Source organism: Motacilla alba, chromosome 1 (assembly GCF_015832195.1).
Source record: "Motacilla alba alba isolate MOTALB_02 chromosome 1, Motacilla_alba_V1.0_pri, whole genome shotgun sequence".
NCBI classification, from domain to species: Eukaryota; Metazoa; Chordata; class Aves; order Passeriformes; family Motacillidae; genus Motacilla; species Motacilla alba.
This window is the reverse complement of record NC_052016.1, coordinates 62,054,498-62,072,601: the sequence shown is the minus strand read 5'-3', so window position 1 is coordinate 62,072,601 and position 18,104 is coordinate 62,054,498. Positions and strand designations below refer to the sequence as shown.

Here is an 18,104-nt window from a genome sequence, read left to right as displayed (position 1 = left end):
AGATCTTCCATACTTCAAGTAATTATTTTTCCCTTCAAAATAGATGGCTTCTGTCTTCAAAGTTACTATTTTTATTTTTTTTTCAGTTCTACTAACTCACTTAAAAGCTGGAACTGGAGATTCAGATATGTGGAATTAGGTTAAAAAATAAACAAAAAAAAAATCCCTTACCTTTTGACTCTGGAGAACTGTAACAGCCGAATTTCAGTGCCAACAAAACAGAAGTTTCATGAAACAAATCACTTTGCTTTTCATCTACCTTAAGCTATAATATCTGATTCCTATATTAATTATTAAATGTAGCATTTAATAAAATCATTTTTTTCTTTCTAAAATTTTAACATAATGGAAAAATACCTTAATATAGGAAAAGCCTAGTGTAACATATGAAAGGCCTACTCCAATCATCCTACACTTTCTGAAGGAAATGATTACTCCACATCTCTTAAGAAGCACTGCTGCAAGTATACTGATTTTTCTTGTGGTGAATAGCAGCCCACAAGTTAAGGAACTGATGCAAACTGGCAGATTTCCCCTTCTAATTCTGAGTCATATGCGTCATCTTTTTGTCAAAAGCTGGGAAGAAAAAGAGTCTCTCTTCCAGCCTGCCACATGAAACCACCTGCTTAAAGGCAGAACAGACCAATATTGCAATACTGGTCTGCACATTGCTGGTACTTACACATTTGTTCTTGCTTTGTTCAAATAAACAAAATACTGAAGACAGCTTTAATGATAATGACAGAAATTATCTCTTTGATTTAGGGCCAAAAATCTAGCTGGTAAAAGGAAAAGAAAAAAAAAAAGAAAAAAAAAAGAGGAAATTCATATTGGCATGAAAGTACTTATTCTTAAAATGGTAGTGTCTTACCTGCAAAAGACTAAGGGTTCAGTTCCTTAAATGCTTACATGCATGCTTGGTTTACTCACCTAGAATCAGACAGGATTCATAGAAATACATTCCAAAACCAAGAGTTTATGTGTGTGATTAAGACCTCTGTATCACTGTACAGGGCTGCCAACTAATTCCTCAAACCCACTCCCCCAGTTAAACCAAAAATCTCCCCTAAACCCCAGAGAACCTACCAATTTCATAGGCTAAATTTCACATGCTCCTTTTTTCCCCTGTTGTGCATTTTGCAAATAAGGAACCAAGAAAACTATTTTCTTCTTGGACAGACTAATCAAGGCCAGTCATTGTTGGACTATATATACTGTGTTATGATACAATAGCTCTCTTTCAAAGGCACCAGCAACAGTTAAGGTTGGGCACATCACTGCCAGCAGATTACATATTTTCAAATTGCACTAGAGTTGCTGATCAGACCTGCTGAAAACAGGTGTAAATGTTTACTGCAACAATGCACTGCAGTATTTATATTGATCTGTGGCACTGCCAGAGTGATTGCAAGTAAATATTCTTTATAGAAACACAACGTGAAAAGTTGTTGCGGCTAAAGCAAATTTTAGATATTAACAGTAAGTTGTGCAAAATAATGCCAAGAAAATACAACTTGACTAACTGATCCATAGTGTAGAAACAAACACACCAATTTAATAATAGATCAGCTTTTTTATATACAAGTACACAAAATATATAAGCTATTATATATATATGCACATGAAGTTAGATAGAAAGACAGGTATAAACCCTCACACACACACTCTTATATAAAATGCCCTTTGTTTTCAAATTTGTACTGTGCCACAAGCATTTACACGGCTGGGTGCATACATTTCAATATAATGAGAAAATTTGCATTGCTAAAATAAGAATACTAGAGTGCTTTTCAAGAACCACGACACCATCATTTGCATTACAGGTTATTATTTACAAGTATTTAAGATGTTCTGTAAATCTGTAATGAACATTGCAACAGTGAAAACTGTAATTTATTATGTAATGCACTGTTACATAAATTGTTTAAATTGTGTACAATATACACAGATGATCTCTTCTATTTGGTTAAATATTAAATACAGCACTTTATTGCTTTTCCTAAACTATTTTTTCCCATTCTATATAATATATTTTACTTGATAAAATTAGAGACACAAAGTACATCTCTGATACCTTATCCTGTTTATTGTGCGGTTTGGGTTTTGTGTATTTTTTTAATATGAAATTAATTATTCATACTGTCATCTTACTTTGACTAACTTTACAGTATTTTGTAAGAAAATATTTTACTCACCATATATTCCATTTTCCTTGGTACTTAACAAAAGACATTTCAGCTTTTCTGCAATGTTACCTTACACCCCAAAACCCAGTATCTTTCAAGAGCTTGATGTAGCACATGACAAATAAAAACCAAACAAAAACCAAACAAAACCCACCACCGAGAAAGTTGTGCCTTTTTTACAATGGCAAGAGTGAATGAGGTAAGACACTGTGGAAGATGTTTCTTAACTTGTAATTCAGCAAAGCATAACAACTGTCTTAACTTCTTTCTCATTCAGTGGAGCACTCCAAGATATGAAAAGTGAGTTAAACAAACCACTTAGGAGGGTAATCACAAAGAACAGCTTTTGTCTGGGGGAGACCCTGGGAAAGTCTCCATTGCCTCCCTCTTTTTCATCTCAGGGCCATAGGCACCCATAACTGTTCTGGGGTAGGCTGCTGCTTTGAATTGCCCTCTAGTGTTAGCCTTCATTAATTCCTATCTCAATGACAAATCCTGTTCAGGTTTTTAATAACAGAAGGTGGGTCAGCAACATAACTTATCTCAAGCTAAAAAAATTAAACAAAAAAATCTGAATAGTGTTTCAAACTTGTTTTCAGGTCAGAAGACTGTGAGGTCAAGGAGTAAGTATTACACACCAAAAATACAAGAAATCTATATCCCTAAATGGCCAAAAAAAAATCAAGGACAACAGATTTATGAAAGAACTTATGAACATTGTATTTTACATTTCAGTGAGTTTCTTATACAGTTTCACAAAAATATCAATTTCTGAAGCAAATACTCAACATTCACAGCAAAATTCACTGTCATTATGGTAGGATCAAAAGATCAAAAAAACAGAGGAGTTGCTGGTGTCAACAGAACACAGTTTAGCAGCACCAATACCCTGAAAGGAATTATTCTCTCACTGCTAATTCAAGAGTTTCCTTGTTACACCCTAAACCCAGATGCAAAACAGGCACCATGGAGATCCAGATTTTAAATCTGGTAATGCTAGGAAGAGAAGGCAAGCATTTTTCCCTGATTTTATTTCAAACCATGTTTTATCTGCTCTCAAATTGTTTAGAGAGGTCACGAATCTGGGACTTAAAGAGGTATGGAGAATATATTAGTAACACTTGCATGTCATACAAGCTATGGATTTCCACACACATAGAATTAAAGATGAGCTTATGACCCTTTGTTTAAAAAATACTCTGGGGTCCTACAGAACTACAATCCCTCACTCTGACAGAGCTGAAAAAATATTTTTAGAATTAAGTGTTAACACAATGAAGAAAAGTACAGATTTGAGTGCTGCTTTTATAACTCCTGTGCTTGGCATTAAAAGCAGCATTTTCCCTTTTCCTGAGAACTTGGAAAAAATCTTTTGGTTTTAGGGAGCAGAGGGACAGGGTAACCAGTACATAATCACTCTTTTTGATCAGGGGTTCTTTTTGCCTGTGGAAAATGCTGACAATAAGTGTTACAATATCAAAAGGGAACTAACTCTGTTCCACAGAGTTCAACAATAAACTTTTCAATATATTTTCACTCAGAGAAGTACTATCTTATAAGAGCCATTGCAATGTTTCATAACAGATGGAGCATCTTCTTTGGCTAATTTTTGAGCTTGACTAAAATATGGACTAACTTTCAACAAGAGAAAGCGAGGTATTTTCAGAATAAAGTGATAGCATTCATAAGACCACAGTACCTACCCATTCTACCAAGAGAAAATTTTGCTCCAAATGAATACAGAAATTACAAAGCAAATGTTTTCATCTATCAGATCCACTGGAAGTCCTGCTAAATCTAGAAGTGACTTATATGTCTAGAAGTGACTTATATGTCTATTTTGAAGTAGGAAATGATCAGATAAAATTGGGAAGATCATAATCATGTTCATAATTACAATACTTTCTAAGTGTTTAAGTTAATTTCTATATGAATACTAATATCTATTTCGTTCTGTGGGGAGAAAGGGCAGTTAAAAAAATTTTAAAAAAAATTTAAATTGTTCTTCACATCAACTAAGAAGTGGAAGTACAAAATCACAAAAATCTTTGACTAAATGCTTCAAAAAAAACCAATACAGTAACAACCCAAACCATCCACAAAACAAACAAAAAAACCAACCAAACAAAAAAAAACCCATAGGACACTCACAGGAAGTAAAAACCAAGCTCTTAAAATTTAGTGGGTTAAAGAAAAGATATAAATACTTCAGAGGTATTTGCACATTACTAAGATTTTTAAGTACCTCACAAATTAAAAACAGATATTGCTGATATCTTGCTTTGACTAGATTATCTTGATAATGTATTTCAATAAAAAGAACTAATTCTCTTATAATACTGGTCTAAAAATTTAGAATAACAAAAAAAGTCCTGCCCCAAACAAACAGAAAAAAAAATTACCATGAATATCCATGTGTTTGAAAGAAATACAAAATTAGCAAAGCTAGAAACAATTGTTTATTCAAACACTCTACTCAATTAGCAATTGCATTTTCGTACATGCCCTGTTTTTAGTGTGCAAACAGCAGTCTAAACCAAGGTGTATTGAGAAGCCATCAATACACCATATGAACACTTAACAATTTTGATTACATTCTCATTCCCCCACTGAAACTTTCAATGTATAGGTCTACATAAATTCCTCCTTAGACTTCTGTTGAAATTAGACAAAAATAAAAATAAAAAGGGGGCAATGCCTTACTTATATATATTTACATTTGAGTGAGAAGAATAAGCATTTAAATGTCCCAGTTAGCATATCTTAACTATTTTTCCTAGAGAATTTTCATGCCATTTGCTTTTCTTTTCCTATTGCCTAGCAAGATCATTTTATCAACAGACAAGGAAAAATGATGTGTAAGTATGGCAGTCTTAAATTCTTCCTATATACATGTTTCATTGAGTGTCTGAAGTAATAATAAAAATTATTGTCTATTTAAATTTAATAGTCTACAAAACTCCATTTTAAAATTATGTAGGGCTGGATTTAGTTTAAACTAACAAAATCCAGAAAATTCAGTTGCTTCAGATTTAACACTTAAAATAGTCATGCCTAAGATATTAAACAATGGTTGATTTTACATGTCTTGCAGTAACTAGGAATGGGTTGCATTTATAGCTACAGATCTCTTTCAGGAAAATTATTTCAGTTGCCTTTGCTAAGCAAGAGAAGTCCTTAAAGAAATCATAAACGATTTGTAAAAGTAATCTGCAACAGTTCATTTTGGACGAGCAACAAGCATGCATTGTCAGCTTTCAAATTATGATTTAGTTAACAAGACTTGTAGAGCCTCAAGTGTTCTACCTACAGTAGGAACAGTAGAAGCAGCCATGAAAAGTTCCACATCTGAAGCAAAGAAGTCTGTAAAGTCTTCAGTAAAGAAGTCTGCACATTTTTATCTTTTCAATCTCATTACAATTAGATATTGCAAAACAGTTTACAAAGTCAAGCACACAGCTTGCAATAGCCACACCAGCAATTTTTAAGGGGCAAGCACTGCAGGCCCTTAATTCATGCTGAACTTCCAACAAAATCAGCAGTTGTTTTGCTAAATAAGAACAACAACAGGAGAGGCTAGGAGTAGGAAAATAAAACCAACACACCCCACCACCTTTCTTGCAAGTTTCACCTACTATTCAGGTCAAGAAACATTCATATTGACTACAGAGTACAAAATAGCTCTAGAAAAAAAAAATTAATATGGGCCAAAATTCAGCACAAAAATATTCTAGAGCAAATCAACATCTTAAGAAGACTCTAATCATAACTGACAACTGCAGCACTCTTAAAAGATACTAGACCCTGTAAATGGGAAAGACTCAATTACAACATTACTGCAAAACTCTTTGCACTTTCTAAAAAAACATTTAGACTTGTCTTAAAGTTTTAAATACTTTAATATATATTAAATTTGTAAAAGGAAAGAAAGTGTGCATCTAATGAGAATACCATTCTGCAAATCCTTACTCATGGTCGTGAGTCATTAGAACTGCTTGTGTATATTAAAGTTTGTAGGATTAGGCCCTAAATGTAAAATCCCTTTGATTTACAGTTGTGAACCAGAAACCACCTTTTTTGCTGAATAAGAATCTATGAGAAATACTCTGAACCTGTGTCAGACCAAGGAACACTCCATCAAACTTTCACCTTTTAAATATCTCACAAGGGAGCCTTAGATACCTTTGCCTTGCAATATAATCCCGATTTTCATTAACAAGAATGTAACTGCTTTTGTAAAGGAAAAAAAAAAAAGAACAAACTCAAACTGTTCAATGAAATCCTAAAATCCTTATTTTCCTAAGAAAGCTAGTAGAAAAAGAGGAAAAAAAAAAGGGAAAAAAAAAGAAAATAAGAAACAAACAACAGCAATGCAGTACCTCCAAAGCAGTTTCTGGACAGATCGAAATATTTATTTATTTGGGAGCATATTAGGCATGTTAACCAAACACAGTTACAGCATTAATAGAAGTACTTTCACTGTGTGTTTAATCACATAAAGAAAGGATTAAAACTGAAAGAACTACCTACTCACTAATCACAAACTTCAAAGCTTCTATAAAGTTAAGGTTTACTTCCTATACTTTCGGTATTCAAAATTTTCTTACTCAACTAAGAATTTTCTGTAGGAGGCCTTAACTACTCTAAAACCATAGTACTGTATGAAAAATATATTCAGAACCCATCTGCCTCAAATACTTCTGTAACAGGAGGTGTACTGCTGGTAAATTCCAGCAATTCTTCAGTTCTACCAGCCATTACTTACAACAATGAGGAAATATGAAATTTACACCTCACTGGATTTGCTTGGTAGAAATTAGGAGTTACTGGGATAAACTGAAATTTTGGGTTTTTAAAACTCCTCTGCTTTTAAGGTACAATTACTTCCTACAAAGAAAAAGTGTTCTTGAAGACAGACAGATTTGATTAAGAATAAAAACTGAATTCCAGCTGAAAGTTGGAATTGCTAAAGTCACAACATGTTCATAAAATTTGTTGTACTGCAATATGTTCTGCTGAAGATAAAGTCTTACAGATTTTACTGTTGCATTTTGTATTTAAACAAATTTACTCAATCCAAGACCAGTTACTATTTTAATTTCAATTGTCTGTGTAAATAGTTAGTTAAGACTATTCGTATATGAGTAGATGGGTTATGATTACTCTGAATGGATTTCTCAGTTTCAGCCAAATGAGCACTTTTAGTGCAAAGCAGGACTTGCAATATGAGTGTAGCACAGTCCATATTAATTCCTCTAAATTTTTCAGTGTTTTGCTATATAGTATCTGTTTGGCAACAAATAAGATAAATAAAATTTCTGAATATTCTGGTACAGATGGAAGTCTCTGAAAGCCTGTTCTTTTTTTCTGTTTTCTGCTTCTCTGCTTGTCAGGTAGCTAGTTCATTAATGCCTTTAAAACCAAATTTTACACACCACATGGAAATACACTCAGCTAGCTCTCTATTCTATTCCATAACACACCCTCCCAACAAAAAAAATAAAGTTATTGAAATTTTTTTTTTATCATCCATACTTTGTTTTTGGATTAGCAACATTTCAGTTGGAGTAATTCCCAAGAAGGAATATGAGAACAATACTATATGGAGAATTTATATAGCTCAAATGGATCATGGCTGTTGCAAACTCAGCTTTTTATACATATTTTTGGCCACTTCATTTCCTTCTGAGCACAGCCTGTGTTAATACTTTTACTTAGTGCTTTATAATTTTACAGGAGGAGTGTAAAGAAGAATTATTTTAACAAATAATAAATTCTTGAACAATCCCATTAGAACTGGCCTATTTTGAATACTCTGAATAAGTTATACTACTGTGTACATTTTTAAAATAAAGAACATATGTAATAAGAGAAATGTTAATATAATATATACCATGCTCATGCTCCATCAACCTTCCAGAGAGGTTTTTCAATCACAGGAGTAAGCCGTTCTCCAAAATCAGCTCTCTATTGAAAGGTCAAAACCTGCAATAAAAATGTCATGTATTATAACATATTTCCAACACCCACAGTTTCATGGTTGATCCCCAAACATAGATGTAGGTCATCAGCTTGACCCTCGCATTGTCTATGTTACAGGAAATCCTAATTTTAAAAATACTTTTTTTTTTAAACCAAACTGACTTGATTAGGAACACCTGTGATATGCCTCTTTATTATCAGAAGCCTCCTGAAACAAATCAGATTAGCATGTTTCTGCTTTCATTCTACCCACAGCATTTTAAGATGAAAGTAAGAGGAAGGAGGAAGAAAAAAAAAAGAAAAAAAAAGAAAAAAGAAAAAAGAAAAAAAAAAGGAGTAAGGGGTGTTGTTCTCCCTACCCACTACCAATCCCTCTCTCCAACCTCAAACAAGCAAACAGGTAAGTTTTTTTAGTAAGTGAACTACTTAATGGATGTGTGATTACTGCTGTCATATTTCCTAAGATATGCTATTGACTGTTAAGTATTTAAATAGTGTTAAATAGTGTTTCACTTTAAGGAATTTGATTTTTTTGTTGTTGTTCAAGGCAGTACCATTATTGCCTTTATTAAAATTCTGCCTACAAATATTAGCTACTTTAAAACATATAATGGAAAAACTACAGTCATATAATACATTCTGAGAGATGAAATAAAATTTTAAGAGTTAAAAAAAAAAAAGACAGAAAAAAAAATTTTCAAAAAAAGCAGCAGTCCTGATCAGGTAAGAACAAAGTGTAACTTGACAGATGCAGCAAATATAGCCAAATAGCTACTGGAGGAAATACTGCATTCACAGAGACTAAATTTTAAATCTGTTTTGACTTTATTTGGACTTTTCATTGTAGACACCATAACAAGACACATCCTATGCCTAATAAATGAATAACTGATGCCTAGATCAGGTCACCTGCTCATAAATACTTCCATAAATTTGTTCTTTATTCTTTGAGAGTATTACAGAAAATACTACATCCCCCCTCACAGCTCTGGACTTATAATAATCACCCTGCTTTAACAAGAAAAAGGAGTTTGTATTTTCGTGTATTCCACACATCATGTATTTCACCTTTTAAAAAAAAAAGTTTTTGTTCTTAAACCAAACACTCCAAAGTTGTGGTCCCCCTCTGTGCTTATATTGAGATTTAACATACTTGAAGATTATATTGAAACTGGACTTACATAAAGCTATTTAAAATGAAAATACATGCCTAAGCCCTATACGATGTGTAATTATCTTTTTCTCAGACCAAGTTTTCAAGAGAATTTCAGTTCATGCTAAATAAAATAATTAGTTGTAACAATATTCAATGCTGAAAAGTTTATTAATAATCTATTTACTGCAGATTCACTCACTACAGTGTCTGAAAACAAACTAAATAGTCACGGGGTGGGGGGGTCCTATTTCTAACAGTGGTTTCCTTTAGACATTAATAACGATCACTGAAAGTCACTCCTATCTTTCAGTTTTAAGCAATATAACAATATCGCCTTCAGTTTTAGAAGACATCTTGGGAAACCTTTAACAAAATAAAAACTAAATGTACATAATTTACATTTGCTGCTGTTGTGTGCATATGGTAATAAATGTGTGTGTGTGATGTCATCCTTACACACTAGCAACTGTTCATTATCGAGCTCTGGAAAACTGTTAAGAATTAGATTAAGTTTAAAAATTTAGTATTCTCTGTAAAAAGATTTTTTTTTTGTTTTTAATGATAAACTGAAAGTATTATTACATGCAAATATCAGAATAAAAAATTGACCAACCTTAAGTGTCAGCTGGACTAGAACACAAGTTGTGCTCCCTCCTCTAACACTCATCCAAATCTTCTAAATTTCTCACACAGCATTCAAAGCTAAGATCAGAACTATTCCTCAATTGTGGTACTATCAAAAGTACCCCAAAGTTTTGTTATTAGAATAAGTGTTTTTAAAACTTCCAGGAAAGGGTTAAAAAAATAATCAGTACAGACATTGCCTTACACCCTTATGGGCAGAAATTTTTATACTTTGCTTACTTTGAGTATTTCTGAAATTGTCCAATATCCACAATGAAGACATTTTTCAATCTAGAGATTCCTTTTGAAATCCAACTTATGTATTAATATACCAGTAACCTAAAAATTCAACATAACTCCTGCCAATAATGCACAAAAAAACCCCTGCAAAGCAACATTTTCACTGACTAAAAGAGGTTATTGGAAATCTGTGGCTACACCTCTCTACTCTGCCTGATGTCCCCTTTCTCTTTGAGGGGCTTATCAACTTTTTTTTCTATCTTTAAAATACATTACTAGTTCTATTAAAAAAAATAGATGGCTGTGAAAAGAGTCACGGGGGACTAAGTTCATAAACAATTTGGGCAGCCTGTTCAAACAAAATTTTTCAAGTATTACTGATAATAGAAAACACAAATTTTTGAGATCAGGTTCCAGTGTTAGATATTAAGTGTTTAGAACTTATAATAATAAATAGGTGGAAAAAAAAATCCGTGGAGAATATTTACTGGTGTACATGAAGTTATTTTTAGTTTTAAAAACTTTCTGACAAAAATATTTTTGTTTCTACACAAAAGCCTACAATTTCATTCTCTGCTTCTTTCCCAGACAGTCAAAACTAGTCCAAGATGCGCTCTACCCTTGACAGTTTGTAATGAATGTGAATTACTCAAATAACTTGCAATGGGCCTTTGGGTGTGGGCGGATGACTGCATCTACAAAGCAGAATACCTGTAGCATATTTGTAGAATACAGTGACAAGCTTCTTGGTTCCCCCTTTCATATTCAGTAGTTAACTGCTCCCCAGAGCAAATAACAAAATCCAGTAAGGTCCTATAAGAGGACCACTAACTGATCTGTGGCTTCTTTTCCTGTAAAGAAAGCTCATCTGCTTTTACACGTGTAAAAGTGTATCAGAAAAGCAGTGATACACCTGTTAGGATGGCTTCTGACACTCAAGATGGGTGAGATGTGCATCTTCACACAGTGTTCACAGGCAGGGTATACATAGCAAGGTAGTTTGTATGCAGTACCAGTTGTAATTCACTGTAGAATTTGACTTATTAGTCATAAAAATAATTAAGTAATTAAAGACTCCAATTTATTTTTTCTTGCATGACACTACATTTTGGATGGAACAGTAATAGGTTCAGAATTCCAGAAGCTAAGGATAAAAAAAAAAAAACACAAAAAAACAAACAATGAACTAAACAGAAAAAGAGCCCCATGATACCTTGGTATCGTATATGTAGTCTGCCTTTAAAATGTTACTACAATAAGCTTTTCTGTGAAGTATTAGCCTAACACCTTAAAAGGTCACACAGATACTCAGTCATACTTCCAAATTACTGTTATTTCTGAAAATTAAAAATTCTCAAGAGTTACTTTCAGCTTCAGTAGATTTATATCTATAAAATGACAGGGTACTTCTTTGAAACTTTTAGTAAAACTTTAGAGAAAAAGAAAAAAAAACAACCCGAACCAAATGAAGCCTATTTGGATGTTTTTCCTGAGACTCAAGATAAAGGATTAGACTCAAAAGAAACAAAGGAAAAAAAATTTAAAAATTTTTAAAAAAACCCCACAAATTATGCTACATGTTATACTTAAGCAAGGTTTAATTAACCATAGAACTTTAGCTTTCACTTATTGATAAAATAGAAATATATACATTTATATATTTAAGTTCAATTGATATTTCCTCCAAATGCAACTTTTCCAGGGCCAAGTAATCCCAGTTAATGTTTGACATTTTAACTGAGGTAAAAAATGCAAGCAGCTCTACAAGGGTCTATTTAAGCTACATGATTTCCCCCCCCTAAATATCTCAAAATAAGGAGTACATCAAATATAAGAAAGGAAAAGTTATTTAAAATACACTATATATTCATATTAGATTGCTTACTGCTTTCATTTTAGCCACACCCACCTTTATGTAATTGTAAAATATGAGAACAGTGCAGCTGAGAAATAAGAAAGCTTAAAAGAACAGTTGTTTCATGTAGTCAAATATGTGCTAAGCACAGATTTTAATTAAAATGAAAACCAGGTATAAATTACATGCTATTGAGCATGACTAGTGGGGAAAAATGCACACGCACCTGTACAATACTGAATTATAGCTAATTTACAAAAAAACCCTATGAGTCAGGACAGTTATTTCATTGAAAGTGAAAGTCAGTATTTGTGAGTGCACTTCCACAGCGGAGTAGTGTAAATCTCTTCAAATTCTGATATTTCCAAGTATACACAGCTACAGTGAAACAGCTTTGCGCACATTCCCATACTGACTGTCAAAAACATTTCTGAAAACACTCTGAAAGTAATGATGCAGAGCTGAAGAAATGAGTGCTAAATCTCAATAGGATATTACTAGTATCTCAATTTCAAGGATTAAGCGGAATTTTCTATCAGGGCACAAAGGTATGAATTGCAGAGAAAAACTAAGCAGCTATTCCCAGGAAAAAAATAACTGAAAAAGTGTAATTTATGTATTGGATTAAAAGAATCCAGGGAAACTAGGGATTTGAGACAGAAAAATCTCCTTGAACTGTTAGATTTCTGCATTACACAGAAAATACCTTGAATCACAATCCAGTTGCCATGCTGGAAACGCTAAGTTTTGCATTTCACTTTAAGACTACACGCTCTCAGCCATGTACACAGAAATCTTTTGTACAGCACTTCTGCACCCCAACTCTTCTCTACGTCCCTCCTACGTCCCTCGGTTAACTCGTTATTTTCGGTGGCCGGGGTGCTTAAGCGCTTCTGGCTTTGAAAGCCACGGAGGGATGCGCCAGGGGGTAGCGGGGGTGGGGGGGGCAGCGTGGGGGGAGGAAGAGGAGCGGGGAAAGGCTGTGACCCGGTCCAACCTCCCAGCCCCGCGTCCCCGCAGGCAACCAGGAGGGGCAGCAGCCGGTCCAGCCTCCGCTGAACGGGCGCCTTAACGGGGGGCCCGATGCTGCATTCGCTGCGCATCCTGCGCGCCCGCCAGCTCGACGGCAGCCCCGGGCGCCCGCCGCTCACACGATATCGGGGAAAATATCCATACGCCCTCCTGCCTCCAGAAAAAAAAAATTAAAATAATGAGGGAAAAAAAAAAAAAAAAAAAGGTCGGGCGGCCGAAAGTGAAGAGGGAAGTAGGAAGAGGAATAAAAAGTAACGCTTAGAAATTGTGGCTGGGAAGGAGCCCGCTGGCCTGGCAGCGCCCGAGCTCCCTCCCGGCCCCGCCGCACGGCGCTGTCCCCGCCGGCGCTCCCGCCACAAAAAGATGCCTTGTGAGCCTGTGTGCGCAACTCCGAAACGCGAGCGCCCACGCCAGAGCCGGCCCCGAGGGGGTTAAACGGCGTCGTGGAGAAAAAGGCACCGTGTCACATATTATGTGTGTATGTGCGTGTGGGCGCGGAGGGGGAATCGCCCAGCGCACAGGCTGCGAGAGATCTCGGCGCCTATCACAATAAGCACGATCGCGTTCATACAGCTACCAGAGACCGAGAGCTGCCGGCCACCGAGAAATGACATAGAAACAACCACCAAAAAATAGCTAAGCCAATGACAAATAGCGACCCGGGTGACAGAGACAGAGAATTTTGTAGGCGGAGAAGAGGAGGTGAATGGCCAGCTCTGATCACAGTATTAGGCTGGGCTATCTGTGGGGAGGGTATTTACTCGGTTTTGGGGTGTGTGGGAGGAGAGGAAAAACACCTACAAATAGCTGGCACGAATCAAACGGTCTCGGATTATGTTTCCCCCCCTCCAGTCCAGGAAGGAAACTCGCGTTTTAACGCTACGAGGGGGGAAAAAATAGCTCTGTGCAATAGGGGATGAAGAGCACTTTGGTCATTCGTTAATACCCAAAGGGGCAGAGATGATAAATGTGACAGCATGTGGCAGCACGACCGTCACCCGGGCTCCTGCAAAAGGCGGCTCCGTATCGCGACACGGGAAATTAAGCGATTGAGTGGGAGGTGGAGAAAGCGCTTAAACGGAGAAGTTAATCTGCTAACATGGAGAGGAAACAAACGGAGGAAAAAAACCCGAAGGTTGTCCTCTATATATTTTTTGGGGTGGGGGGGGTGCGGGGCGAGAAGGGAAAGGGAAGAGAAAGAGCGAAGGGGCATTAATCCAGCTTACGAAAACACGGGGAGAGAGGAAGGAGGAGGCGGGGGGTGGGGGGGGGGGTTGGGGGCGGCGGGCGAGAAAGGGAGATGTGCATGTAAGTGTGGAAGTCATCCTGGCGGCTGCTGCTGCAGAGCCGGGAAGCAGGAGCCTCCGTGTCCCGGGCTCTGCCCCGAAATTTCCACGGCGGAGAGCGGAGGGTGGGGGGGGGTTGAGGGGAGAACGCGGGAAGGAGGGATCCGCTGGCGGGGGGGGGGGGGGGTTGGTAGGGACCGGAGGGGAGATGAAGGGAAGCCTGTCCTATCATGTCCCGGGAGCGCGGGGCACCGGGACCCTCTGGAGCTCCGGCTGTCCCGCGGCTCCCGCCCGCCCCCCCGCCAGCCTCCGCGCTGCTCTCCCCAGGCCGGGTGTAAGCGGCGCTCCCAGGATCCCCGCCTGGGCGCGGTGCCGCCCCGGGGAGCAAGCGGGGTTACCTGCCGGAGGAGACGGCCGCTCCCGACTGCTGAGGCTGAGGGAAGCGAGTGACAGATCCGCCCAGGACCTGCCGCCGCCTCCCGGAGCCTCCCGGCCCGCTGCCCGCCGGGCTCCCCGAAGTGACTTTTCCCGGCGGCGGGGTGCAGGTTGCCCCCGTTTTCCAAAGACGCTCTTCCCCCGCCCGCCCAGCTCCCTCTGCCCCAGCCGCGCCCGGTCTCTCCGGCTCTTACCGCCTGTGCCGGCGGCGGCGGCGGCGGCAGCGGCGGCACCCGCTCCGAAGCGCGACGGCGAGGGTGGAAGCGGGGTAGCGGAGGGGAAGGGAGGTGAGTTTGGCGGGGCGGGAGGGCGGGCGGCCCCCGCGCCTCCCCCGCGGCGGCGGTAGCAGCGATGCGATCGGGCATCACTCGAAAATGGCGCCGAAAGAGCGGAGGGCTCTTCATTCAAATTCGTTAGCGCCAGCCCCGCCGCCCCGGGGCATGCCGGGAACGGGGGGGGGCGCGCGCGGGGGCTGAGGCGGCAGCGCCGCACGGACACGGCGCTCGCTGTCAATGCCGCCCCTCCCCCCGCCGCCCGCGCGCGCGCTCCACGCCCTCCCCGCTCCCCGCGCGCTCCCGACCCAACCGCCGCTAATGGGGAAAGGGGGGGTGGGGGGGGGAAGAGAGGGAAAGAGGGAGGGAGAGAGAGAGAGAGGGAAATGTCACCCGGAGCCCGGGCCCGCGGGGGAGAGGTGGCGCGTTAGAGATGTGTGTGGGAGAGAGGGAGAGAGGGAGCGAGAGAGAGAGAGAGAGAGAGAGAGAGAGGGGGAGCGAGACCTCCGCTGGCCCCGCGAACTTGTCAAGGTAAAGGCGCCGGTGGAAGGGAGGGGGGTGGATAGGGGGGCACGACAGCGGATTTTGGGAAGGTAGGGAAAGGAAGCCCGGCTGGGGGAGGGGGATGTGCGCCAAGAGGACCTGAGGAAAATATGAACAGCGCCTCCCCCCCGCGCCCCCCCCCCCCCGAGCCTCCAAGGACCCCCGCGGCTCCCGCTGCGCTCAGGTTGCAGCCTGACCCCCCTTGTCCCCCCCCATGGCCGCGCACCCCGCCGCAGCCAGAGGAGGGTTCGGAGCGCTCGGCGCTTGCCCGCAGCGCGCGGGCCCGATCCCGATCCCGATCCCGACTGGCAGCCGCCGCTCCCCATCCCCCTCCTGCCGCCGCACCGGCTCCGGGCGGCAGCGCCCCGGGGCGCCCCACGGCCGCCCCCCGGCCGGGCTTGCGAGCAGCCCCTGAGCGGCGGAGCGGGGCTGTGTGGGCTCATCCCGGGGCAGAGCGGGCCCGGAGCGGACTACACTGGTCATTGAAAAAAAAAAAAAACCAAAAAAAAACCCAGAAAGAAAACTCAAACAAACCAAAACCCAAACCAACTAAAATACCCCCCCACCACAAAAAAAAAAAAAAAAAAAAAAAAAAAAAAAAAAAAAAAAAAAAGAGAGAGAGAGAGAAAAGAAAAGGAAAAAAAAAAAAAAAAGGCAGAAAGCCCTCTCGGAGGAACTTCACGAAGCGAGGTTCAACTCGGGCAGCGCTCCCGCCTCGACTGCGCGCTGAGCGCTCGGAGAGAAGGCGAACTTTCATTTTCACGCCGCATCCTCCCCTCCGCCCCAAGCTGTGACTGATCGTAAGATACCTGATGGCCGGGTTCGTGCTCCCACCCTCGTTTCAGGGATGGGGAAGCCGAGATGGAGGTTAGCGAGCTGCCGAAAGCCGCGGGGGGAAGGCAGGCTACAGTGCCGCCCGAGCCACTCGCAGCCTGCACTTGACTTGTGCCTCATGAAGGCTCCTTCCCTGGGAGCTCCGCGGACCCTGCCTCGGCTGGGAGACCCAGCGCATCCCTGCCAGCCGCTCCTCGAGCTTTCTGCCTTCAGTGTTTCGGGGTTTTTTTACCAATCTGATGCACTTTTTAGAAAGGGAAAGGAAAGCAGGGGCCTCAGACCTGCAAACTGTTCTCATGAGTTTCAAAGGGGAAGATTTTCAAAAGTACATAATGGGATTCTGGGAGCTCTGTTCCCACTGACTTTCAAAATCTTCCCTTCACGTCTGTGAGCAAGTCCTCTTGAACTCGGTTGGACTGCTGGCAGACGAGCGCTAGCAGGCTCAGGGCCTAATGCTTTTCGTGATTCCAGTGCTCCCTGCTAGAGCTGCCCTGACAAAATATAAGCAGAACAAGTTTTGAAAGGGAGAGGTAATTTTCTCTCGTTTTTTTTTTTTTTTTTTTTTTTTTTTTTTTACCACTGCTACAGTACAAAACACCAAGCTTTTGGGCTCAAAAAGCCTAGACCATCATGGCTACGAAAACTATTGCTGCTCAGCTGCTCAGAGAATATGTAATTCTGGAGCTCCTTAAGGAAAAAAGTAGTGCGATGCAACATGTAAGTAATCACATAGCAAATATTATGCATTTATGTTATTATATTTTCCTCTGAATTGGAGTTTGGTGCTGCTAAAGAAACTGATTCCTAATTTTTTAAAACCAGGTTCTCAATGAAAATGAGCCAGATGACAAAACTTCAGATCGTAAAGCCATTCTATTAAGGAGGAGGAAATATAAATTAGTTGCAGTATCTTTACTTTTTTGCTCTTTTATTAAAATTACTCTGAGCAAAATTTTTGAAAAGTATGCCTTTCAACTCAAAAGAACGGTAGTACATATTTTCTAATTTTTTTCCCTGAAGGTTATGTGCCTGTGAAAAGAAAACTTTGCTGTAGAAATAGCAGTGAAAACAGTAAAGAAAAACATAAAATTATGCTGTTGCTGATACCACTTCTCTGTACTTAGATTATGTATAGTTTTACCCTAAAATAATTCTAGTTACTATTTTTCACCCATTTTTCCAATGCTAATATAAAAATAAGATGTAGAAAATAGTATGTCAGTATTCTGTGATACACTGTTTCTGTGATACATGGTATTCTTTACTACGGATAGGACACTACTTTCAGATATAATTCCTAAGATTTCATTAAGATTTTTAATGAAAGTGAAATTTTTACATCCCCTAATATCTAGTACTTGCTCTCAGGTTCCATTCTTAATGCATATAGACCCCAGTTCTGCACAGACTGAAATGTATATTATTATGTGTAAGCACACTGAGCAGTTCTCTTTATTATTATGCTCTTGTGTTTCGGACTTACAAAGCTACTAGTGACATTACACAATCATTATTCTCAGAATTACTTAGGACTGCATAAAGCTTAAACCTGGTGTGATAGTCTTAGTTTACACCTTCTATCCCTATCTCTTAAATAATGCAAAATTACAATAATTTGTGGATCAGAATGGCTAAATATTTAACTCAGAATTAGAACAA

General features: G+C 39.6%; 2 long non-coding RNA genes across 13 annotated transcripts in view; one reads left to right on the top strand and one right to left on the bottom strand.

Annotated features, from left to right (window-relative positions):
* The window catches only part of LOC119707976, an 85,914-nt gene that overhangs the window by 20,902 nt on the left and 46,908 nt on the right, over positions 1 to 18,104 (bottom strand). For 7 of the 9 annotated variants that reach the window (XR_005258923.1, XR_005258922.1, XR_005258934.1 and 4 more), the window contains exon 3: positions 683 to 8,171. This is a non-coding gene — a long non-coding RNA (uncharacterized LOC119707976). The remainder of the gene's footprint in view (positions 1 to 682; positions 8,172 to 18,104) is intronic. The other 2 variants (XR_005258926.1, XR_005258928.1) reach the window with 2 other exon arrangements.
* Positions 15,015 to 18,104, top strand: part of LOC119707994 — a 49,882-nt gene continuing 46,792 nt past the window's right edge. For all 4 annotated transcript variants that reach the window (XR_005258938.1, XR_005258937.1, XR_005258936.1 and 1 more), the window contains exons 1-2: positions 15,015 to 15,599; positions 17,034 to 17,162. This is a non-coding gene — a long non-coding RNA (uncharacterized LOC119707994). The remainder of the gene's footprint in view (positions 15,600 to 17,033; positions 17,163 to 18,104) is intronic.